At 40.6% G+C, this 24838-nt stretch overlaps 1 protein-coding gene across 2 annotated transcripts in view; it reads left to right on the top strand.

Moving 5' to 3' along the window:
- The first annotated feature begins 3537 nt into the window (after positions 1-3537).
- LOC128891542 (cysteine-rich venom protein-like) overlaps positions 3538-24838 on the top strand; it is a 59031-nt gene continuing 37730 nt past the window's right edge. The window contains exon 1 of one of the 2 annotated variants that reach the window (XM_054151102.1): positions 3538-3981. The gene's annotated coding sequence lies outside the window, so the exon portion shown is untranslated. Of the gene's footprint in view, positions 3982-8642; positions 10054-24838 lie in introns of those variants that run through there. The other variant, XM_054151101.1, reaches the window with a different exon arrangement.

Raw genomic sequence — 24838 nt, 5'->3', positions numbered from 1 at the left:
ATTGCCATTTTTTTTTTTTTCTAGAGTAATCAAACGTATATTGATTGCTTAATTATCTCAGCCAGGTAACGACACGCTTATCGCTTTTGTTATGTTAATCTGAAAACTCTTTTACGTAACGGTGCGGAGGCATTGTCGAGTGCAATTAAAGATACAAAATTGGCGAGTGTTGCGGCGTGAATGTGTTACGGAGTCGCCGCTGTTAGTCATACCGTTTAATTGTTCATAGAGGTACATAATATTTCGCTGTTCAATTTATAAGTGATACCAGTTTCCTGTTTTGGAATTGTATTATAAACGAAAGTTCTGTAGCGTCGGAGAATTTGATGCTTTTCCTATGATCGATTAGATGGGTTTTTTAATTTTGGATTCAGATCCAGATTTAGATTTTATTATGGAGTTCAGGAGTAATTCATTATCTAACCCAAGATCCTCCTCCGTCAAAATTTCTAAAAGCGTTTCGGGAGATTAGGGTTGTGCAGCGTAGCAGAAATTCCGTAACAAAGTCTCTGGTAAACGACAATTTAGCGTTAGATTAAAATCTCCAATGCGATAGGTATTGCGCACGAATGAACCTTCGAGAACACGGTGGCTCGGTATAGCCTGGTCTTTCCTCAAGATCCTCGTTATAGATAATGCGTTTACTGTAACAATCGCTTCCAATGCTATCCTGGCGTTTCGTGGAACTGCACGGAAACGCGGGACGTTTAAGACGAGATAATTAATTTTATCATTCGAATCTCCATCCGTCCTCTAGTTTGCAATCGTTTCCCATTTTTTTTTTTTTCTTCTTCTTTCGCCACTTACCCTAGCACGTGCATCGGAGAATATGCGCGCGTGGATGCATTACGCATTTATACACGTCTCACGTTTCACCTGGAGTCGAGTTACGTCCATTTCCAATTTACATACTCAGCCCTCGTCAAATGCGCACTTCACTTACTCGCATACGTGATTCGCGGACGGCGGTATACGCGAGTATCATCCCTTGTCGTACCCGTAGAAAGTTCAATTTTGTAGTTAATACGCGGCTGTTAGGCTGAATTCATTTATTCTTCCTTATCCGTGCTTCATTTTCATTTTGAATGATAAATTGTGGGAATATTAAATTAAAATGGGAACGATTGTGAGCTTCTTGGTGGTGGAAGTTCATTTTAGAGGAATCATCTTTTTAGAGGAGGTTTATAATATGCTCTAGCTTATATTTGATAGATTTTCTTCTGTAGCAATTGATGCAACATGTGCGTAGCTCGATGTTTTTTAATTTTCATTTATTTTATCCTTCCAATAAATTCATTTGGAAATCATTTAACAATATGATGGATATGATAGCTTCAAGCGACAGAATAATACACGAGCATTCCGTTGTAAAAGCTCGAACAATTTATTATTCATCTCAACACAGCCTTCATTATTAAAGACATTGCTCCTAATTCCCAAAATGGAAATACCATCAGCACGCCCTGTTTTCTCTACACGACCGCGAACGCCGTTTCTTCGAATCTAATTTTCAATTAACTATTACGTTTTAGAACGCCGTGATTGTTAGTTGTATAATGTATTCAAGTAGAAATTCGTTTAAGAGAATTCCTCTCTCGAATTGGGCATTGTGAAACGGCTGTCCATTTAGCCCAATTGTAAAACACGTTGGCCTACAACCCAAGAATAACATCGTTGTTTCCTCGATTTATTTACGAGACTGTCCACCGAAAGCACGAGTTTGTTAGCCCCTGGTATATTTTTGCGGAACAGGAACGAAGGCGCAAAGTCGATATCGCCGGTATCTGTCTCGTGTTTCAAACTTTTGCCAGTCGGTTTTCGGGGTGTGTAACCGATGTACCGCCGTGATTTATGCATCCCAAAAGAGTTGAACCGAATATAAATTTCTATCGAGGCTTGTATCTGCGGTAAACGGACGTTTTTCGGAATTATTACGCAGCCATTAAGCGCGCGTAAAAAAAAAAGGGTACAGCGTAGACCAAACGGAATTCATTCAAGGGATATTCTTTCAACGGTTGATTGCAAAAGATTTAATTGGAGCATGGGAAGGTTTCGTTTATATTAATTTAAATTGCATTGGATGTAGCATTTTAGAGTTAACAAAAATAGGGTATTTTATGAGACTGCGAATGTTTATGCAAATTTGGATATGGAAAGTGTATTATTATATTATGTGTATTATGCATTTTATTGTCGTATACGTGCGTTTTATATATTTTTTCATTTGTGCACATTCTCGTGTACTTTCAATTGCCTATGATTGCATAAACATCCTCAGTGTGATTATGAGGTACATAAATAAATGACACGTTCTAACGATAGTCCCCTATACAAAATTTGATTTGATGTAATCTCAGTTCATTAGCAGCCGTGAGATTCTTCCATTTCCAATTTGGCTCGCGATCATCCCTACGGTAACCCAATTTAACAACATATTGCTATTAATTATAGAAATTTGCATTACGTGATAACAAACAGCAACGGACTGCTATTAACTTAATTGATACGTGTTATTACAAACAACAATATTAACTCTCAAAGCCAGCATCCACATTTTCGCTACACAAATTGTAGCGTGTTTATTGCAGGTTCGATTAATTTCGTTGATGGTATTCATGCGTATCCCAGTTTGTTTCAACGAAACGTTTCGTTTTAAAGTAACCAATAAATGATACGCTTTAGTATTATAGAGATCCTATAGATAAATTAAGGGAGATACAGGAACACCTGCAAAGCTCTGTGCTTTTATTAACATAAATGTAACATGTTCTTTCTTCATCTGCGATACGATCAGAGGTCTGTCACTCCTCTATCCATAACATCTCTATATTTATTATCCAAAATATCATTGTATCCTAGTTCGATTACCAATTGAACTTGAAGCCGCGCGCAGTAACAGGGTTTCCCATGTTCGCAAAGTCGTGTTCCCCATGGGATTGGTTACAAAGTTTCCGCCAAGTTAAGATTAGTTAAGATAGCAGGCATGGAGACCCTCTTCTCGAGGTTCCCTTCCGAACCGTGTACATACTGTGCTTTCATCTTTCTTCTTTTTTCTTCTTCTTCGTCCATTTTCTTCCCTGTCCCAGCGCAACGACGTTGTAATCGACAACTCCGCTCGCCAGGTCGTTCGGTGCTCACAATGTATTTACAAGTTTCCACGTTAGTCGGAGAAAATTACTGGACCGCAATTTGCTGCGCCAAGTTACTTCGATTGGTTAACTATAACGTGACCCCAAAGGCGACCAGTAAGACCGTTAGTGGAAAGAGCCGATTATAGTCAGACCGTAAAGTTACGGTACGGACGTTAGCTGTTTCTTTTTTTTTTACGCTTGCATGTTGGTTTTGGTGGAACTGGGATTAGTTTTAAATAGGAACGAGTACGGATATCGGATGACAATGTATTTTATGCATTTGCGACCCACAGTTATATGGAAATCAGAGAAAAAAATGTACATGATATACGGTGAACGTAGTTTACAATTAATATAATAATACTTTTACGTCGTTTTACGTAGGTGCATAAGTGCGCATTCCTTTTGGTTATATTTGCCACGTGTTTATTATATTTCTTTGTATCATAAATGCATAATATCCGCAGGCTATTCATTAATTAAAACTTAGAAGAAAAAGAAAAGTGTCGACCAATTACACGCAATTTATCACACGGTCATGCAGAAACGTCGGTTTCCAATCGTTCGATCGTCGTTGATTGCACGGGGGGGATTTCTTTTCTTCTAGCGCGATGATTTAAACGCGTTGTATCGGCCATTTAACCAACGCATTATTAGCCCAAGGTTCCTGACTGATTATTGTCCATCAGTAGAAGGAATCACGAACGTTTGCAAAGGCTATAAAAGATACGATAGGCTTGTGCAATCGTCAGTGTTCTACGGACTTCCTCCTCTTCCCATAGAGTAGAAATGTCGGTTTAGATTCGTCAGTGCTAGTGCTTTACGTCGATTCGTCTTCTTTGGTCTGTTGGTGAGTCAATTTATGTAAATATGTGAAGTATGTGTATTTATATCTGGAAGCAAAATGCCTTTTTTTTTTTTTTTTTTTAATCAATAAAATTCTTATAGTTTTTCAAGATTTTATTAGCCACCAAAATGCAACGAATGTGAAGAAGCATTGAAAAATGAATACACTAAATTTCCATGGTTTTTTTTTTCGTCGTGTCCTCTTTGCCGTTTTACAAATATACAAGATAGCAATAAATAACGGACATTGATAGAGAGAAAACAGTGAAAAAGTTTTCATAAACCCGTTTCACTTTTTTTTGTTTATAATGAATATTTTGTTTGGCAAACACGTTCAAAGGGCGGCCAAACAAATAATCCATATTGCATCGCTGCGAATACGAATAAATGGCTCCGTATAAACAAGGTTCATCTGAATCGAGGAATCGTATCACACCGTACTTTGCAAATGTACTAGCTGCCTTTCCATTTTATCCTTTTCTTGACGTAACATTAATTTCATAAAAGATTTATTTACGGTACAAAACTCACAATTGTCAGCATCGGGATTACCACTTTTCTTTTTACTCTGTCCAATTCAGCGTCAAAAATACATAAAAGTACAAAGTTTCGAAAATTCGTTTCGATAAATATTGGCGTTGGCCTCTCTTGAAATCAAAATAACTTCTTCAAGAACGAAGTTATCCGAATCAAATTTGTTGTTCTTCTACTCTGCGAAAGGAATTGAAGAAACGAGGGTATGGATTTCGTGATACGATTACTTTTTCTTCGAAATTTTTTTCGGAATCATGCAAAACGATCGTTCTTTTCCATTAAATACCTATTTTCAAATTTTTCCAAAAATGGCAAAGCAAACCTCTCGAAACAAACATCCGCCGTTCCTCTTCTTGCACACGAAACGCAGAGGTTTCGTATCCCTCAGGCGTTGGATATCCCACTGGTCTTTTTGCAATTAACGTCTAAATTAACGGTACCGATAGGCAAGCTTCTCCATCGAGTCGTGGAAAAAGTGGATATCCGGTTTTAATGGGAACCGGACGATCAGGTTCGAAAGCCAGCCTCCGACCGGAAATAATTTTAACGAGGTAGCTCGAAAGGGCGTCGAGGAAGGGAGGGAGGGGGGGGGGGAGGAGGGATAGAACCATCCCCACGTCAGAGAGCAAAGAATCGAGTGCAAAAACGGCCTGTACGCAGCGTGGACGAAACTGTTCCCAGCGGGGATGGCGTACCGCTCCTAAATCGCGCGAGGCTGGTCTGATGGAGTTTCTGTCGAAACTACAACGGTGGAAACGTGTCGCGGGGGTTTGCCGCAAATGTCGCGTGTACCGGCCGAAAATTTTAATGGAACCAGGCTTTCTTCTTCGAGTGAAACGCGTACGTACGCGATGCATTGTCGGTGTTCCACTGTGAGTGAGCCTGACTAGGTAAAATTGATTGCTCGTCGATGCATCTATGTCTGTCCATGGTGTCTGTTATATAATATTTTTTGGGGAGTTAGGTCCGGGATAGAAAAATTGTGGGTGAAAGGAATTTTATGTACTAGAAAAAAGAAAAGTATCAATTTTATAAGGTGCGAAGCTGGAGTTTAATTACTCTTGATTACTCTTAATTTCTGGGGCATATTTTTCACCATTCACGTGTCCGATTATGCGGACGATTTGCTTTGCACGCGGTGTAGGAAACCGATTGAAAGTACTTTTCCGCGGAAGTAGTGCGCATTCACAAAAAGGGAGCAATACGTTCGCGTTATTCGATGACGTTGATGGTCTGGATATATCGGATGTACCTCCCGGGCATATCGAGTTTGCAGCGATGACACATGTGTGTCGAAGTATGTTCCGTCGATGCAGCGCAGACTGTCAATTTCCAAAGTCTGTAATACCAGAAGGGATTTTTCCAACTAGATTTCAACATCCAGATCACTGATGAAAAAAAAAAGATATTGCTATTTAAACTGGAGTTTCAAATAATTATGTGTATAATTGATTAACTGAAACGTTTGTATATATTTGAAATCATAATTTTCGATTATAAAATTCGTGGCATATGAAAGCTCTTAGTAACTCCAGAATACGTTGTTAAAAAAGGAATATGAAAGCTCTGCTTTAAACAAGTAAAATAGAAGGGACATTTCGGGTTACAGCGTTCCCAAAAATATTTAATTTCTCGCGCATAGGGGGTTGGAAAATGCGCGTAGCGGTCCAAATTCGGTCATTTTCCTCCACACTCGAGAGAAACGTCATTAGAAGGTCCAGTTACGGTACAGTTAAAGGGGACAGTAACGCAAGGTCACCCAGTTACCATCGCGTCCCGTGGAGCAATTTTTGGAACATTATGGAATAGCTGTTCTATTTTATTCGCATAAACGTCTTGCTCGCTGCGATATAAAAGATCATTTAGGAGTTTCCGCGCGGCTAGGTGGCAAAAGTTTAAAGCGACCCAATCAAAGGTTTTATCTACCTTGCTGTGTACTTCTTTCAATTTATTCTTGTACAACTTCCTCGTTGCGGTACCTTTTCGTGGACACTTCGCACTTTACTCGCACTTTACTCCAAGACAAAATTATTCTCGATTTTATTTTGTAACCTCACGTTCAATTGATACTTTTACCGGACCATAAGTGAATTGATATCCAGAGATACCAGTTGCCTTGCTACAAAATTCTGTGGTATATCCTCTCTGAAATTTTTTTTCCCATCGATAAACAATATTTCTTTCCATTTACTGCAACTTCTCATTCGGTTCGATTCAGCGATGGACGAGATTGTTATTTATACAGAAATTTCCAATAGCGAGTAAAAGCTAAACAACCTTCTTGCACTACTTGCAGAATAAAAATACAAGTTTCAACAGTGGAACGAAATTAAATAAACGCAACCTATCTTAATATTAATTAAGAACTAAACGAATCTAAATCTTACTCATAAACTACTACTCGATTAAAATTTTCTTCGTCTCTGATTCCACCTTCCTTCATCGGCAATTTTCTTTGAAGTTTTCTGGATCGTTTGCACCGAGACCTCTGCAAAATATGTCGTGCATTTCTCAGCGGCGCAGACAGCCCTGTTTTGCGTGCAATTTGGCGTGCCGTCAAACTCGAATTAGGAGCATTCATCCTATCGTCGTCGTATCATTTTTCCGGGATGTGTACATCCGCGGATAATTTTATTCCACTTTTCGCACGGTTTGATAGCGGAGCTCGTTTATTCGCAGGGAGTCGTAACTTCCACGGGGAGAATCGCCATTTCTCACGCTACCGTATTCTTCGTAGCTCGTACGTGTGTCCGTGTAATTTGATTCCCGAAGAAAATGTTGCAACCACCGTGTATCCTCGATTCCACCGTATTGTGAGGAAGATCATGTGTACACTTCAGCAAGATTGAACTTCGAGCTTCCGCGTGTAACTGCAATTGAATTTCTGAACGCTGGATAAGGGAACGTATCCGCCGAGCCCGGCGTGTTTCTACTTGAGTTATTACCCGGGATCATTATTCCGGAATATCTGATTTTCTTCGGGGATTCGTGCTGTAGAAATCTTGTAAGGTGGAAGTAGGGTTGTTGAAGAATAAACATTAGGCCATCGAATTTTTACAAGAGTCTTTTAAACACGTTGGCTAGGCAAACTAATACTTCTAGGACATTTATTGTAGTATGTATTTTTGTAACTTCATACAAATTTATGAATTTCGTTTACATTCATTTTCATTGACAGTTAACTTTCAAAACGAATTCTTTTAACACTTTTAAATTTGAAGGAGGTACTTTGTTAGGTAATTGTTTAAAAGTTCCAACTGCATCGTGAAATGAATATTTTTCATCTGGAGTTTCATTTAACGCTGCCGATAATAAAAATGACAATTCTATGAGAAAACATGTTCGTCCTGTTTCCCACGACGTTGGAAACAAGGTACGAACACAAAACGTGTTTACCTGACATTTTTATTATAATTATAGCGTTCTTGTCGATACAAAAGTGATCGTTGCGTGCAGTTATTTCTTTAATCTCAACAGTTATTATTTTTACGTATATTTTCTGTATCTCCCACCTTCGTTACCCGTTTCTCGAAGACGTGCATCCCTTTTCGAATGGATGAAATTTTCCATTTAGAGTGGCAATATACGCACCCCTGCTTCCTTACGTGGAGATATGAAAATTTTTAATCATGAAGTCAGAAATTTAAATTTTCCCGTTACTCTCGTACCTCCCGTACCCAAGGAACTGTCTCGGTGGCTTCGCCCGGGGATAATGTAATATAATTAAAACGATACAACGCTTTAAACTCCAACGACGTCGTTACAAGTTTTGACGGACGAGATTAATCGTAACTGCGTTGCTTATTTATTTACTCATTTATTTATGAACGTGGATGCAGGGGATTCGTTATTCCTCGTTTGCTTGGAAAATACAGACAGACTTTTTCGAAGAACAAACCTAATTCTCGTCAGGCCTTGTTAATATTAAATCCAATAATACACGATATACAAAATGAAACTAAAAAAAAGCCACCTCAGATGCATGACAATCACAGGCATATTAAACGATGTATTTTTCGAAAACATATGACTCGATTGAAAATCTGTTTTCTGAAAATCTGAAAAATTAATTTTCGGTTAAATCGTTTCACACATTGCGTCGCGTAGAAAACGAAAATACTTGGCTTACGAGAGAATCGTTCGAAGAGAACTCTAACATTCCTCGATATACGCACAACAAACCCCAGCGAACAGATTTCCCATTAACCTAATCGATTTCGCAAAAAAAAGTGATCGAATATATGCCTGTGATTTTTACAAGTCCAAAGTGGCTTCTTCCTTTAAAATCGCGGAAGTTACGTCGAAACCAATTCGAGCAATAATCCTCGTACCTGAAGCGCGAGAGTCCTCCCTCTTCCGTCCCCTCTGGAACAATACCGCACGATCGTTGGATCAAGGAGTCGAATGGCGAGCAAAAACCCGCCAGAATCGAAAGCGCCAGTCTTGGCGCGCTCGGGGGTCGTACTTGGAGTCGTCTCCCCACCAGTTGGGAGGAAGAGCTTGCGCCAGTTGGGCTCGAGTCGCACGGAGAGACGCGCGTCGCGACGCTCTCGGTGCCAGGTGACCCTGCTCGCGGTGGCGCGCGACCACCCGCTGCCAGTTTCGTTCAACCGTTCCAAGAAGAGTCATCTCTACCCCCGTCATGGACTATCGCTGGCTCGCGACGCGCTGCTATCACGTTTGACAATCGATACGACGCTACCCCGTCGAGTGTCGAGCGTAGATCGGTTCGCTGAGTGCTATTAGTGATTGGATTGGGGTGGAAATTAAAAAAAAAAAAAAAAAAAAAAGGAAAAAGAAAGGCGAAGGTTGCGTGGATAGTGAAAGAATTCTGTACTTTGAAAATTAAAGGTTGAAGACACCTCGTGGGATATTTGGTGATGTCCAAAGGACCAGAGTATCCTTCAGAAGACGCTGTTAATCGCCAGGGAGCGACTTCTTTCAAGATTCGAAGATCCTCTATTTAAAATTAAGGGAAAATTCTTGATCTCGATCGTCTCCATCGGTCAGTGCTTCAAACTTGAGGACGTAGAAGAAACCCAGTGCTTCGTATCTCAACCACGTGCTTCGTCTTCGAAGACGAGATGCCCCTCGTCCTTCGACCCCGCGAGGACACCATGGTGCCATCGTGAATCCGTCGCGTTTTACCCAGTATCAAAATTTGTGATATGACTCGATCCCTCGTGGCCAGGATTTTACCGCGATGGTACGATTCGTTTGGGATCGGCTGGGATAGAATACATTTCGAGTCGTTCGGCGATATTCTGACGAGGTCGCTCGGGTAACAACTTGGGGGAACTATCGACTGTGGGCTGTATCGAGGCTCGAGGACGTCGTTAGAGGATCTGTGCCCGCGGAGTGTGAAAACGGAGTTCGCGTGGTGATAGAAAACAGTTATCGAACCAGCGACGATGAGATCGGCTGGGTCGACGCGTGGCTAAGCAACGGTGATTGTCTTTGGACGACGATTGGTCTTAATTAATCTCTCCGCAAACTCTCGCGGCGCTGGTTTTCCTCTGGAACGACTTCGACGCGCGCTACGGTGAGTCATTGGACACAATTTTTGAGGAAAATCGATGCATTCTTTATTTCTGATTCGATTTCGATATACGATGTCTCCCTTCGGTATTATATATTTCTTTAATTTCAAGAGTTACACTGATCGTGAATAATTTTTATGTAACACGCACATGTGATCAATATCCCTGAAGAGGTTAACATGTCTGCTACGAAAGTTCTGTATATTTAGCTCTCCGATTTGTTTTTGCGAGTCAGTGAATTTTGAAACAAGTGGAAATTAGTGAACACGCATAGTAAGAGTCCTCGACGTGCGATTTGTCGTAATTAAGAGGTACAGTCGCATACACGAGCCGTCTTAGACCTTCAGCTATCGTTCCCAAAAATTATTTTAATTGTTTCAACGTTTATTTTTTAAACGAAAGAAGGAACCAAGCGATTTTATTCAGTGTCTTTATCGCAACAAATATTTATAAACATTTCCCCATCGTTACGGTAACAAAACGCCAGAAACCCGTTGGGGAAACCGAATCACTTTATATCGCTCTGCATGCCAACCCAAACAAGCGAAGCTTTATATTAATACCGAATAAATCAAGGAGGGTTTCCAGCCACCAGTTGATGTTACGGTGCATCGATATTTTCATTCGTCAGAATTGCCACGAAATGGCAGATGCACTTAATAATATTACTGCGAGTCGTGTAAACAATTCTTCACTCGAATAACCTTTCTACCTTCCTACGTTTTCATTATCGACATTTTTTTATTTTTGGTATCCTGAGAATATTTTCACGTGATACTTCATAGCGTCAGGGAGTGTATTTTTATTCGAGAAACTCATAAATATATCGGGGTTGTAGGACTCGAAGTTTTACGTAGATATGGATGAAGATAAATAATACATCCGCGCATTATACATCATAAATATTTATTCGCGAATTTCGTAACTCGACGAGGGGAATGTTCCAGCAATCTCTGGTCACGGACGATCCTTTCAGGCTGGAGCGTCTTTCCGAGACGCGACGTCCAAATCTTATTTGTATCAGCCATTCTTCTTCTATTTCTCTTGTGTGATCATCGTGAAATTCAGTCGCCTTTCTTGAGTCATGCTATTGTAAACGAAAAGATCTCAAATAGAAAGTAGTACGCGTAGCTTTTGAATAAACGGAATGATTGTAAATTTTAATATAGAAAGGTAGATCGATTAGGGGCTGAGTAGTTAGATCGTTCGAAAAAGTCATCTTTGGGAATTAATTCGAATCAAATGAACACCAGCCTGGACTTTTCCTTCTACACACCGTTTATACGTATCTCGTAGACTCAACAAATATTTTTTCCTTATTTCCTTTGACTGACAGAGCAGACATTTTTAAGGATTTCAACGGTTTCCATCGCGTTAGACTACATCGAAATCGCCATTTCCCTCGCGCATGTTCGTACAACTGTGTTTGGCGAAAGGGGGCCTCGTGTTTTGTTTCCTGTCCGATATTGACAAAATGTCTGGCGAAACGAAATCGATTCCCGAGTAATATATCGACATACAGAACTAATATTCACCTAGCTACACTTTATAACGAAATTGGACAAAATGTTCTGCTACTTTAACGTTTGAATCGAGAGTGTGTGTTTCCAGTGATGAAAAAAGCAGAATTGAAAAAATTGAAAGCTTTCGTTTCGATATATTTCTAGTTTATATGTAAACAATGATCAGGTGGTCCTTCATCGAGGATTTATTTATCCATGGTTTCTATTGATTCGAAGCATTTTTACATTTGATACAGTTTATTCTCTTTTCTTTTTTCAATAATTTAACGCGTTGATCGCCACTCGTTCCAGTATTTAATTTTTAACCTTTCCAAATTCACGAATCATATGCCAATTTATTTTTATTACCACCTCACCCTCGAAATTGATTGTTTTTAGTAATGGGAAGTCTTGTCAGCCCCATTTCTGTGTGACACGGCGACCAAAAGAAAGTTGTAACTCGTTCGGTTGTGTTAGATGCTCCATGAAAATATTACGTTCGTATCTGTATGCTGGCCTCGATTCGGGTCAAATGTAAAAAGCTCCCACTGCAATTCAGCAGTTAACTACGACTGTACGAGCTGCATCTGGTGTTCAAATCGAGGGGCCATGGCTGCTGGAAACCGCGTTTACATCTGCATTCGCATTTATATGCTGTTTGGCTCGCACTGCGTGTTAACCCCAAAGTAACTTCTCCTTTCGGTAAATTATCAGATACCGCGGGGAGCACTGTCGTTCTTTTTCGTGTCGCGCATTGCAAATCTCAATGTTCATTGGTCGTTATCCCGGGTTAAGTAACGCGCACGCTATTCAAGAAATCAGAAATACCTTATGAAATGGAACTTCGTGGAACGTGAAATTGTTTTATAAACATCGTTTCAGTTAACGTTGCTTGGTATCGTTTCACGAAGTATTTCATTGATCAACGAGCAAGAAATGAATATCCTTGACGCAGAAATCAATTCTGTGGCTTTATATTCAATCATTTAGTATTTATTTCTTATCTACATTTTTGTCGTAAATCTAGTTTGAGTAGGAATATTTATTTTATCATTACTCCGTAACGTTAAAGCACCAATTATCCAAGTTACTGAGCCGATAACCCAAGTCTCAGTTCTGGAGAAATAACAACAATTACACCGCATGTAGTGTCCATCGGATCAAGACTCAGGTTACGCGCAGATTGGAATAAAACAGAGCGCAGGTTCGAGTATATAAAACCATGACAAATGGTCGTAGAGAAAACACGAGAAAGGATGTGATTCAGGGGAACTGCTGTTCCGCAACGTGACCTTAAAATCTTGTAATGCTACAATTTCTGTATCTCCTCTGCTTCCTCGAAGAAAAATCTCTTTGCATATCCTGGATGCCCCGGTGATGTACACAATCTTCTTTCCTAACGTCTGGATGCATATGTAGATGTTTTAATCTCAGGGATGTTTCCTGTTTGCTTCCATTCTGTAGTCTTCCTCGTCGAGCTCGCGTACAGGGCGTCCTAAAGTTAAAGTCCTAGCCAGTCAATGGAATCGACGATCCTCTATTTAGTTCCTCGGCTTGATTGGACGCCGCCTTGTAAGCCGTAATAAGTAGACTGGAGATTTTTATGCGTTTATAGGAAATTTGATCCACGAAATACGATATAAAAAATTATATTGAAAGTAAAGTTCTGATTATAACATTTGCAGGGTACAATAAATTCCTATTTGGGTTCACTTTTTCAGCTAAGTTTGTCAAGATTTTATTTTGCATAAAGATCCACAGCCTGGTAGTAAGAATATAGATACGATTAGAATTTGTTTCGTCTCGAAGAGCACACCTACTCTGTTTATAATTACATCTACATATCTATCAAGGTTTTATTTTCCGGAAGGTTCTTCTAGCCATTACCATGCTTCAGCCTGAAATACCCAGAATAAGTATAACAGGGTTTGACAAGGCTGGCTACTTCGCACGTGAATATTCACGAATAAATAACGTGAATGTATTGATAATTATTCTAATAAATTGACAAAGCGTAAAAAGTGCCAGTAGTGTACGCGCTAGATTATGCTGAAAGTGGTGTGAACAGAAAAATGCGAAAATCCATTCGCACCAAATTTTTTCTTTTTTTTTTTTCATTTTATTACACCCTTGTGTTATTCGATTATGATGCGAAAAGCGTCGTCGCTCTTTTACGCGACACAAAGGACAAACACCTTTTTGTCACTGGTTCGCGTAATATTCCAGAAAAAATGCAACTCGGGCATAATGGCGCTTCGAATTTTCGGGCGATTCAAAGGCGAACGCGCTGGGGAAATCTCTCGGATAATTATAGCGGAAAATTTAGACCGGTGTTTCTTCAGCTGTGTTCTACTAGCTCGTGGAAAAAAAAAGAACAGAAAAAAAAAACGATGTTACAGTAAAATAATGGCTCCTCATATTTCTATTAAAGACACTCATTAGAGAGATAAGGAGAGGTACACATGGATAAACAAGGAAATTCACTTTGGAAATTCACATTATTCTCCTATTGTCATAAGTAATGTGCATACTAAATTGGAATTGGAGATAAGAATCATAAATTAAATATTAGATGCGATAGAACCCTCAGGGGTTGTAGCTATATTTAATTATAGCTGCAGTACGGGGCCAGCGAAACCGAGGCACCCCAGCTATAGAGGGCCAGTGGGTCCCAATAGACACGTAAACAATATAGAAACATTCAGAAGTTAAGGATTGATGTAGAACGACGTAAATGTGATATGGAAGAAGACACATGTGTTTTCAAGACTGAACTAATAGGTACGATAATCAATCGTAAGATTACGTGCCTAATTATCTGAAACTGGTAGAGTGGAATAGGTGGTAGGTAATGCAGCGCATTCTGCCGGTAAGGCTCGGCAATGTAGAGCCATAATTGATCGAAGGAGTTATCGACAGAGTGCTCTACGCTGCCAACAGAGTAACCTGCCTCACCGACAGTGTTCTACGTTATAGATCGATGAAAGCAAACAAAAGTATACATACAAAGACAATATTTGAATTCTGTTCTGGAGGAGCCATGGAATTACGAGAAACACTGATTTAGGAATCGGAACAAAAGCCATCCAGAGACGGGAACAAATAAAAATGGAACATTTCCACAGGCACGTTGAACTATGAACGAACGCTAATCGGTCCCGGCTTCCAAGTCGGATCTGCACATGTAGCTGGTCAAATAATTCACCCGTAGACTTCACTTTTGTTGGTCGAACGAAATTCTTCGTTAACGGTGCAGTCGACGCGTTACTTAATTTATCGAACGACCGTGAATGGTGGCAAACAACTGGTTATCGATGAAAATTGATGTCCGTTTGCCAGGCCGTTTTATTCGCGTGCATAGTTTAACACGCGAAACGATTACGGTGATTTATCGCGGTGAGCGTCCCGCCCTCGCTTAAAATTCATTTTCCCTTGTTAGGACGATATAAACATCGTTATGATAATAATCGTCATCAATCAGCTCGCGTTAGTTTTAAATGCAGTTTGTCTCGATGGTATCTCCCTAATTAACTATTATTAATTACTGTTATTAATTAATTAATTAAAAATCGTCACTTTTAGTGCCATTTAATTTTACAGTATCGGAGTCGCGTAAACTTCGTATGAAGTTTATTCGTTCAATGGAGGCGTTTTTTTTTTTTTTTGTTTGCTGTTCCACCACGTGTTAAAGAATTACATTCCCCGACTCTGTAAGTAGGGACTTCCTTAACGACAACAAACTGTTGTGGCGCTTAGTACAGACCCTCGCCTCCAAAACGGACCACGCACCGTAATCCGTTGGATTAAGGTCAGATGAATAGGGTGGCCACTCGTCCTTGTTGATGAACTGCCGGAAATTGAACCGACACCATTGCTGGATCGCATTCGCCTTATGGGTAGGATTAGGCTCCTCTTGGAATCCCCAATCCTGTCCTCCCGAGTGCTGATATTGCATTATTCTTAAACAATTCGACGAACCGTAAATAGTCAGAAATGGTGAACTAGAAATCCTTGGAAACACCATCATCAGTGATTCACAGATGCGGAAATGAATTCTGTGCCTCTGTATTCGATAATGTACAACTTCGGTTTAAACAGATACGCTTTCTCGTCAAAGCGGTCGAGAACAAGTTGGAATAAATCGAACAATCGGCGGATCGCGTGAGGGGTTTCCAGCGTGAAAGGGGGGCGAATCGGTCGGTGTAAAAGCGTTGCCCGTTAAAACGCAAATGCCGCCGAAGTGCGGTTTCGTGTTAGGGCCTGTGAAAGGTCCTCGAGCTACACCCGTTTCCATCCTCGTATCCTGCGTACTCTTCCTAGCCGGTTTCCGCGCCGTGTTCGCACGCGTCTTTATTGGCTTTCGGTGGAAAACCCCAATGGACGACGCTTTGAACAGAATCGATATTATTTTCACTAGAATTAGCGGCTAGGCACATTTTATATTTCACATTTTATGTTGGATACGAAAGCTAGGAGACAGTGTTCCTTTTATTATTTTTAAATGTACTTGTTGCTTAACTTCTACTAGTGTCGAAATTATGGTGGAGTCTCGATTGTTACAAGAGGTGCAAGAGCCAGTAGGGTGTCCCTTCTATTATTCCTAACCTTACTTGTTGCTTGACGATCGTTTCTTCCATTTGTCAAGACTGTAGATGAGGGCCTTTCACGCTCGACACTAATGTACAAAGTACAGTGGAACCTCGATTATTGCAGCATTTTAATACAATAATCAAGGTAGCCAATGTAATCATTATCATTATCACAATCGCCCCTACTTGCCACTCCAAGTAATAAACGGGAGCTTTCTTGCAATAATCAAGGTATCGCTGAAAGTAGCGTTGTTTAAGACCTTCTAGTTTCCTATCAGGAATTCTTCACATCCACCTCTCTTTTCAGGTCACCTTTCCGTTTCTCGAAAACCCCCACCGCGATAAACTCATCTTTCCAGAAGCCTCGACACGCCACGATCCCTCTGTTGGTAGCCCACGTTTAGGGTGGTCTCGTTCCCAGAATCCTTGTTACGTGTTTGGCCCGTGTTTCGTTAGGTGCGTGTAAATTGGCGTGCACCTGCATCGTTCCCACGGGAACCGGGGGCGGGGGGGGGGAGGGGGGTGGACGAAAATACGCGGGGAGGAAAATTCCCAATTAAAGGGAAATAAAGATGGAAATTTTTCGGGTCGCGCGGTTGGCGAATTTTCGCAGCGCTGCGTCTCGTTTAAATCCACTTTAAATCCGCGTAGAACGTTGGCAAAAAGTGCGTGATTGTACGTATATGTACGAGTGGAAGGGCGTCGGTTTAAAACCAGCTGTTAAATTTTCATTCGTTTGTATCGGCTTTGCCAGGACCCGTTTAGGACGGATTAGATAGCAGTTTTTGGAGCGCGTTACGCTCGATGCTTTGGGAACGATAAATTTCTTTGGATAACATCTGCACGTCCTCGAATCAACGCTACAGTTCTGCCTGGTATGTTTTTGCCTATCTGGCTTTGCCAATCCTAGCAAGTGCAACTCGCTTTTTTCGGTTCAATGAGAAATTATTTCTGAGCAGGATTATTCGGACTCGCGTAAATTCAACCTTTTTTTTTTTTTTTATGACTATTAGTTGTAGGAATTAATTATCTGCCTTTTCAAGTCTCAGTTATACATTCCAAGAAGGCACATACAGTTGCAAAACGAAACGTCAAAGTAATCTGTACGTTTCATGCGGGTCATGATACTTTGATGCAACGAATGCTGGGCAAATATTTCTGTCTAAACCGAAGTTACAAATAATTAAATGTATAAAGGCAAAGAATTAATTTCTTCGCCCGATATAATATTTTTTATTCTGAAAATACTACAAAGGAAACCACCTTCAAATTATTGCATCTCACACTACTCAAATCCTAACTACACACCCAAAAAATAACACAACGCTAAAATAAATTTTAACCCCTCCGAAAAAAATATTTTCCCTGACAATACCCCCTTTCTAATCAACTCCCTAATAAATTAAATCTTCTATTCAGAAACCCTCCCTTTCTACCCGAAACCCTTTCAACCAAAAGAAAGACCACCGACGCCCCTTAAAGAGAGTTCCATTAAAGGAGCGGAGTCCAACGTGGAAGACAAAATTTCTCCAACGTAAACGCTGCGAATTTAATGCCACGATTACTATCGTCCATTCCCTCGGCGAATCGCAAGGATCCTCGTTGATTTCGAGGTTTCGAATCGCATTTCCTTTCTGTTCTGTTACGCGAACGTGTAAATTGGTCGTACCAGCGGTGGCGCATGGGGCACCATTGAATTTTATGAATATCGTTGCCGCGCGACGGTTTAGAATTCGCCGCATGGCCCGACGATGGTTCAGGACGTTGCTTTCAAGGCATGAATTTCCAACCGACCCGTCTTCGTTCATTTTTAAACGCGCCTCGAACCGCCAGCCGCGCTCCGTGGCGAAAACGTGTAATCAGAATTAATTGCACGGCGATAAACCAGCAACGACGACGGTTAATGGATACACGATCTACGAGGAACAAAAGATTAATACTCTTGGTACCCTATGCATTTAAATTTTAATAACTGTGCTTGATGCATGGTACGCTGACTCAAAGCACTTTCGGTGGCGAGATAATTGAACGTTCTTACGGGGAGGAATAGATGGAATACCTGATGGTTCATGTTTCCGTGGTTGCCACATAAATTTCCTACGACTTGCTTATATCACTGGGCTTACTGTTTTCCTGAAGGAAATGTCGCGAATATGATCGAACTAAACCCTCTGTTATTCTATGTCGAGCGAGATTTGACTGTATTGAAATCAGAAGATCTGGCCTGCAAAGGGTTAATTTTTTTAATAATCTAGAGTAAGAATATTCAAATCCTCGTATCAAAATGAATCGAAAAGTCCTTTTCCATTTTAAAATTCAAGGCATCGTTGTCGAGATACAAGCAGTTAAAGATTCCCGGCGCGATCAGCTGACTGTGACGCACACGACGCGCGCCAAAAGTCAAACTAGCAACGTTTAATCGCTCACATCTAGTCAACGAAGCTTCGTATCGGTAAATGGTAAAGGACTTTTCGGTGCCTTTTTGTACGAAGAATTCATTCTGAAAGAGACATCCTTAATTTCGTTATCAATCCATATGTATTTACATTTTCTGAACGGAACGGTGGTATTTGAGAGATTTGACGTTTTGTGCTCGAAGGGTTGGTCTAATTGCACGCGGAAAATCCGAGTCGCGAAGTCGATAATGAAGTCACGGTCGATGTCTGGGTCGACGGAGCAATCTTGAGCAATCGGGATGAAGAATGAAGCTGGAAATTTTTCCACCAATTTCTTCCCACGTCCAATAACTGTCTAGGACAAACGCTCGAGTATCGGGAAGCCCCGATCCAGTTATTGTTAGAGGAAATACGCCGGTCGACTTCGATATTCAGTTTATACCTCGACGGCGCGCGATCTTTTTCGTCATTGTGTTAAGTGAAGTAGAAGAATTTTAATAACATCGAATTGCTTGAGAGAGAAGTGAAGACGAGACATTTTCCCACGATTCAATCTTCTTCTTAAGGTAGACGTTTCTGTGGAACTCCAAGGTAAACGCTTTCGATAATTAACACTAAACCTACCACTACCAGAACCTTTTCAAATTTCTGTGGATTCTTATATACAATCTACAAATTATATACAATTGTTTCATTTGTTGTTGAATTTAATATCTGGTGAAACATTTTTGCATCCAATTAAAAAAGTGTCTTTAAGATCAGTCATTTGATTGACGAAGAAATAAGCAGGAATGAAATGTCAGTAGGTTTAGTGTTGATCAGAGACGAGTATAGTGATACGTTAGACAACGAATAAAATAAACGCGTAGCTATTTATTATTGACGTTTATTCGATTGAATTTTTATTTGTTCAGTGTGCAGGAGAAATTCTGATTTTTATTAAAGGAGGCGTTCAAGTTTCGATTGGCAATCTTCACAAGTCACGAGGGAAGTTGTATGTCTTTTGTAACTGTTCACTGCCGTTAGAGTTTCGGAATTAAAACTTCCTAAGTAGCTACGAAACTTCTTATTCTATCAGTGCCTCGTCTCAAATACTGATGGAAAATTAGCTTCCACGATCTAAATTATCTTTACTGCTTAACGGGTAGATGGAATCATAATTGTGGGGAGGACTTTCAATCGAATTTGAACGCCACGTTTTTCGAGACCGGGAAGCTACGTATAATGAAATTCTGACAAAAACAGTATCACGATTTAAAAAAAAAAAAATGATTGTTCGATCGTTTCTCGAGAATCATTTGCCTCTCGCTGACAAATATGAATTACAGAAATAAATTAACGAGGAAAGCGTCGGTCCGCTGCTCGTGAACGCAATATGCAGCATTCGTTGCATGAGATCTGCATCCAAAATAATGGAATCAACGATGTTTATTAGCACGATCGCAATTCAGTAGAACAATTGGATACCCGTGATATGCATTCAGCGTTTCACGGATTCCGTCGAGCGTTCTCGAGGCTTGTAATCCTCTGGCACTGTTAGACGTTTGTATTTTCGAGAATTGATTAGATATTATAAGATATCAAACGCACGTTCTCCAACTTCAACTCGCCTATCACTTAAACGTAACGAAAGTGTCTAGATCGATCGAAGTTGCAGCTAGCTCCCAACTATCGAACAACCGTGAGTCGTCAGTGGAGCACGTTGTTGCGGCGAAACAGCAAATAGGACGTCGCGTTGCAGCAATCGACGCTGAACTTGTACGCACGTGGGCGTTAGTATGCAACAATTTCGAAGTTCGCATTGCTTCTTTGCCAATAACACGTTTGTCGCGTTCGCTAAGCTACGAAACGCGAGGCATCGCTGGAATATTTTCCAATCCGTGCTGGCGATGAGATTTTATCGCTCTGGTCTTGCGAGTCGTTAACGAGGCGTTCGAAATAATCTTGCGAGCAGAATTTTTTAATTTTCCATGCTGAATTTTTTCATTTCGACGCTGAAATTCGTTCCACTTTTTCTTTGATCATAGTCACATCGTTGATAGGTCTGATAACAGAGCGGTTTATTTTGCGCGCCGATCTTGGTCCATAAACCGTGGTTAACGTTAATCTCCCGCGTTACTCGTGATTTTTCTCTGCAATTAACTCGTGGCACTGGTGGGAACGTCTGCGTGCAATGAAAACGCGTTAGCGTCGGGGGAAGGGTCCTAATTAGGGTGTCTGTTAACGTAATCTTTCGAAATTACGGTCGTATTATTATTATTAGTTCTTTTTTTTTTACGATTACTATTTTCCTCGTCTTTGTGCGTTGTGCGAAGTTAAATCGAGGAAATGGAGGAAGTTTTAAAAACTACACGGCTGAATGGATATTTTTGAAACTTTTACTGTATCAAGATAGTGCGATCCTCGAAATAAAATACCCTGAAGCTTTTTCTACAGCTTCTCCAAAATACCACGCTGACCCAGTAAAAATTAAAAAAATGTCCGTACATCCGTTTCCGTTAAAAAAAAAATTCCTTTAAGACACCCTTCGTCGAGCGTGCAACCGACGATCCTCGCGTGATTGCAAAATAAAACGAGACTCAGCGAATCGAATGGTTTCCGAGGGAACCAACGAAGGAGGAATTAACAGGGAAGTCGAAGAGGGAGAAATCAAGTCTTGCCAACGTGCCAACAAACGCGAGATTTAATTCCAACGGCTGCCTCGCGTGAACCGCAACACCGCGGCCATTATTATCTCGAGGTCGTGGATCTCGCGCGGTTTTATCTTAGATCACGTCGTTCCTGGTTGTTTAACCAGTTGGAGCAGAAGGTGTAGCGATTTTTCACCGTGACTTTCATAATCCTAGCCGAGGCAGTCTCATTGTTCCGTGTTCCGTCTGCGACGCTGGGCCCTTAACTAATCCGAGAATCATTTCTTCCGGGTGCTCATTCTCCGCCTCGTGCACCCTTCTTTCGCCCTTCTTCCACCCTTCTTGCCCATTCGGCGGGAAATTGCATGGATTAGCCTCTCAGGCTAAATATTTGTCAGGAGGAAGGGTTGGTTAACAGGTGCGAGGTATTCTATAATGCTTTCCTTGATTAAAAGACAGAAATTCTTATCATGTACAATTGGGGAATTTATTTTGTTTTTGGGGAATGATTACAAGTGAACTGCGGGTTTTATGCATTACAAATAAATATGACAAATGTATGCTAAACGTAACCAGAAAGTATATGCACCTATGCAAAACGAAGTATCAATATTATTGTAGTCAATATTATTATACTTTGTATGATTTCGATAAAATCCCGCAGTTTAGCTGTTATTCATTGAATATTCTAAGTATAGAGCACCGTGGTTTTGCCATATCATAATGATATTATGGTTCAATATGGAATAATTACATTATCCTTGAATGTATAATAACGACATTATGATATTGCTTTAATCATAGATATTAAGTTAATATCTCATTATCTACTGATATTTGGTTAATTTCCCAGGCCTGACAATGTGATTGTTTCGAGCAGGGCGTTTTGAAATACAATAAGCGACATAGCTTCAGCTATAACTACCATTTATCCCCACCGTATCAAATTTATTTTATGCAAAGTATCGTAGTCACATCGTTGTTCCGCTAGATTGCGTTTAAAAAAAAACAATGGCACGTTCTAGGAAATATGAACATTAGAAAATGAATAGCGAGAATTGGCTAGGTTCCTATAGATTCGTTTGACTACGGGGTAATTACTTAATTATACACGCGAGGACACTCCTACGCTCATCAGAAGACGCAATATTTTACGTTTTAAGCAACGTAGAAGTCTTCATCTGCCCAATTTAAATTGTTCCAACAGCTAAACGATAATTATTTAATTCTCCGCTTCGTCTACATGAAAGTTACATTCATAATCGCATAATGTACCGAGACGATATTCTACTTTCCATCCAGCGAATAATCTTCAGAATCTGGTATGGAAAGTTCGCCTCCAGACCGTCTGGCTTTCATAAAACAGTCCGTTTCTTGTTAGCGGAGGGTCGGTGTGGAACTTATGGCCGGCAGTGTACAACAACGCAGATTATGTAAAACCGGCTGGAGGGTAAGTCTCTTAGCAGCCAGTCCTTTTAGAATTAAATTCTGGACGCTCGGTTCGTTACGGGAAAACGTGCCCGGTTTCGCTGGCCATTCCACGCCGTCGTTCCTTACCGTCGTTAACACACTTACACGTAGTAGGATCGGTTCTTTCAAGCGTTTTCTTCGGGTGCCCACCACACGTCCCCGGGACTTCGACATTTTCCGCGCATTAAGTCGCATTGCATAATTGACTCGTGAATATTCAACGTCGTTGCCTATTTAACGTCTCGCGCGTTCGATTCGACGTCAGAGTTGAGGAAAATGCAGGGCGCATGGACGAGGGTCACGCATTTAATTTGGGGAACTCGCTGTTTCGAGCGATCTTATTTTTCAAGCTGTTTCAACCCTTAATTCGCCTAAGAAGTACTCCGATCATAACAGATTATACCGCCGCGTTCACCAGTGAAGCATTTTGCTCGCGCGGCTCGAGTAAATACGTAATTGACCGTTGAAGTTTCAATCTTCAATCAGTTTCCAACTCTCGCCAGGGCATTATGCACGCTCTTTTGAGCGAAGAATTCTAATTATAGGAGGCGGGGGGTAGTCGAAGCAACGATCAAAAAGAAACTCCTCGCGGCAAATACCAAAGAGCTGGCAACTACTAAGTCTCGGTAGCCGGGAGTTTCGAGACGTTCGACGGCAGTTCTTTCAAAGAATGTACTTTTAATTAAAGGCAGCAAGTTCGTTCTCTAATATCCTCGCAAATAAATAGCTGGCTCGCTAAGGTGGTCCAAAGTCTATCGGAAGTGATTGAAACGCGTTCCTCTCGACTCGTGCCCGGCCATTACTTTTAATTTGTTTTCCTCTGCAACCTACCGTGCCGCGAAAACAACATGGCGGCTGGAGGGACCCGTAAGCACCAATAAATCATTAATTATTGGTCCCTGGCAATAAATTGTTCGACAATTTTTATTAAAATGATTTAAGTAGGTAGCATAAAATACAGGATTTATATCTTACGTCATGCTCTTAAATATTCGTGGGTGTTTTTTTTTTTTTTTTTTTTTTTTGTATAGTACTCTGGCTGGTATCTTGGAAAAAGTACAGAATATTCCGACAGTCACCTAACAATTTTTCTGCACGTTAATTATTTCCCTGGTAGTTTCTTTCTCCGGTTCTCCGTAATATTTCTATTGCTCTCATATTCAACCCCTTTGTTTTTCTGCATTCTTTTAATAGGTGCTTCAGCGTATTTGTCCCTTTGTCGCGGACTTAGCATCTGTTCTCTTTCGTTTCAACGTGTGTTACCTCCTTTCTTCGTCGCCACATCTGAATCGCGCTATTAGGGTCAGATACCAACCCTTACGGTTCTTTGTCAGAGAATTGGGTTTCTCGTTCTCTATTATTTCTCGAAATATTTTTGGCTATTTCCGCCAGTTCTTCAGACATCCTTTCCTCTTCAACTCATTAAACTTCTGTTATCTCCCAAAGTACACTCTTGCCATTCTCTCCTTCCCTCTGCATTTTAATTTCTTTTCTTTGTTTTCTTTTCCACCATCTCGTACCACCGTTACATTATTATTCATTTCCTCTCTCTTTACTCAACTTTTCGTACTTGCTATAATTTCCTGTAATACAATATTTTCTTCACCTCTACTTCGTATCTCGTTCATTTACTCCAATAAAAAATAATTCACATTGCATTTGCTACTTTTTTTCGTTTAATTGCTATGTTTGCGTTACTCTTTACTCGAGTTTCCTTCACGCAAAAATATTTTTGTTTACCAACAGAGATACTCGAGCCAATTGGGTCGACCTTTTACCATAGATTGGCGGACGTTCCGATTCTTTCGCGGTAGTTGCATTTAAATTCCCCTCGATGAGACACAGACTTCACTAATTTCACTTTTAATTTCTCGAGGCTTCGAGCCTTTTGTTCTCGGTTGTCTTTAAAGGTCGGAACAAGAAATCCCGCAGAATCGATCGCCACGACGAGTTAATTTCCTTCGTATCGAGCAACCTGTAATTAAAACGGATTCGTTATCTCGCGTTCCTGTAATGAAATTTTTACGGAATCGTGCTGTCGTTGAAAAGAAGCCTCTATCTTCGCGACGTTAATGCAGATGCGCGTCCATTCACAAAATTGCACAATATTTAACGGGCTGATTACCAGTCTTCCATGTCTGGAGATTCTCTTTTATTATTTCTGATCGCGATAGTACAAAGAGTAGCGAATGTCGAGTAG

The sequence above is a fragment of the Hylaeus anthracinus genome, unplaced genomic scaffold, assembly GCF_026225885.1.
Source record: "Hylaeus anthracinus isolate JK02 unplaced genomic scaffold, UHH_iyHylAnth1.0_haploid 12002, whole genome shotgun sequence".
Lineage (NCBI taxonomy): Eukaryota > Metazoa > Arthropoda > Insecta > Hymenoptera > Colletidae > Hylaeus > Hylaeus anthracinus.
The sequence above is the reverse complement of the archived record's forward strand: the minus strand, read 5'-3'. Positions and strand labels throughout refer to the sequence as shown.